A 2,173-nucleotide genomic window follows, 5' to 3' on the forward strand; every position below is an offset into this window, starting at 1 on the left:
ATACCATTCATTCCTGTCCATCATTATTTGTCAACTAACAATTATGATAAACAATCTTAAAGTTTACAACACATTTAAATGCTATATTGTTACCTGTTGCTCTTTTCATTGGATTATACAGTGAAGAAATAGATCATGTTATATATTTATGAATAACAAATATTAATATATATGTAAAATAAATATATGAAACATAAACATATGCACAAATAAGATACTATTTATGGGGTAAAGCAATTGGATGACTTGACATTTATACCATAAACCTCCAAGGACAGACAAATGTATCCCAGGTGCAAACTGATACACCATGTAAAATTTTATTGGATATGAAAAAGTTTATTGAATATGAAAAAAAAGAGAAAATACAAATCAGAGCCACATCTCCAAATAAGAACTCTTAAAATTGACACAACTAATCAGAATCACACCAAGGTTAACATGAGGTTTTATTTGAAGATTGTTGCTGAAAGTATCATGTTCATAAGCTTATTAAGACTCATAATCTATGATATGATCATCACAAATTAAGCAACAAATTGGTAAAGAAAATTATTAAGATGTCACAGTTAGAGTATCTCTGCTGGGGAATATGTACATTTTCCCAAATATTGCAGAGCACTGCAATCACACCATGACTTACTGCCTTTATTTTTCACAGGTAATTCACTTCACACTCATCCCTCCTCCTCCTCTATGAAACCATGCAGGTGAAACATAATGTGACTGAGTTTATTCTGCTTGGGTTGGCGCAGGATCCTGTTAGGAAGAAAATAGTGTTGTCATTCTCTTTAATTTTTATTTGGGCACGTTAGTGGGTGACCTGCTGATTATTACTATCATCAAGACCAGCAGGACACTTGGCAGACCCATGTATTTCTTCCTTTTCCATTTATCTTTATCTGATGCCTGCTTCTCTACATGCATAGCCCCTAGGATGATTGCTGACGCCTTTTTGAAGAACGCCACTATCTCTCTCACTGAGTGCATAGTCCAATCTTTTCATTCCGTTTTTTTGGCTGCCTGGAGATCTTCATCCTCATCCTCATGGCTGCTGACCACTATGTGGCCATCTGTAAGCCCCTGAGCTACACGACCATCATGAGTCATCATGTATGTGGTGTGTTGGTGGCTGTGGCCTGGGTGGGGTCCATTGTGCATTCTTCAGCTCAGATTATTCTAACCGTGAGCTTACCTTTCTGTGGTCTCAATGTGACTGATCATTATCTATGTGACTTGCAGCCTTTGTTGAAACTTGCCTGTACAGACACATATGTGACCAACCTATTCTTGGTGTCCAACAGCAGGGCCATCTGTAGAGTGAGTTTTGTCATGCTGATGCTCTCCTACACTATCATCTTGCATTCTCTGAGAAACCACAGTGCTGAGGGGAGGAAAAAGCCCTCTCCACCTGCATCTCCCACATCATCGTGGTCATCTTGTTCTTTGTTCCCTGCATATTTATGTACACTCGCCTGACTACCACCTTCCTCATGATGATAACTGTGTTTTATACAACTGGAACACCTTTGATCAACACCCTGACTTATATCCTGAGGAATGCAGAAGTGAAAAATGCCATGAGGATGTTATGGAGCAAGAACCTGATCTCAGATGACAAAAGATAACTGACTGACCTATAAGTAGTCCTTGGAGAAGATCATCTCTTACTGTGTTGTCAATATAATCCTATCAGGAGGCATTAGTATTAGTTTTCCTTAGGAAAGCAGACAATGCAGACACATACAGTACGTAGAGTCCAGTCCGTTTCATGCAGAGGAAGAGACGGCACCGGGTGTACACAGGTACCCAAGGTTCACTGCCTCAGATGTTTTCAGTGCTGTGTCTGTTCTGCTCTTTCCTGCCTGGCGTCATGCTGGTTTTGATCTAACATTTTTTATGCTCTTTTTCATGATAACTTCCGGTGTTCTCTGCTTCTAGATATCTATCTATATGTTTATATTCATAGGTAGGTTTTACCTCTTTCAGTTGTTTCCTTCTTTAGACATTTTATTCTATTCATGTCTGATCATGAACCTTTAACTTAGCAGTTTTTTCTGAACAACAAAAAAAAGTATTGGTTTCAGATAATTACAAAAATTCCATGTTGAAAGGGACTTTATATAATCTAGGCTATCTTCCATACCTTTCTAATAAATTTTCTCCATCCTCT

At 38.1% G+C, this 2,173-nt stretch overlaps 1 pseudogene; it reads left to right on the plus strand.

Moving 5' to 3' along the window:
- The first annotated feature begins 704 nt into the window (after positions 1-704).
- Positions 705-1,628, plus strand: LOC122431311 (annotated as a pseudogene).
- Positions 1,629-2,173: the final 545 nt, after the last annotated feature.

Source organism: Cervus canadensis, chromosome 29 (genome assembly GCF_019320065.1).
Source record: "Cervus canadensis isolate Bull #8, Minnesota chromosome 29, ASM1932006v1, whole genome shotgun sequence".
Lineage (NCBI taxonomy): Eukaryota > Metazoa > Chordata > Mammalia > Artiodactyla > Cervidae > Cervus > Cervus canadensis.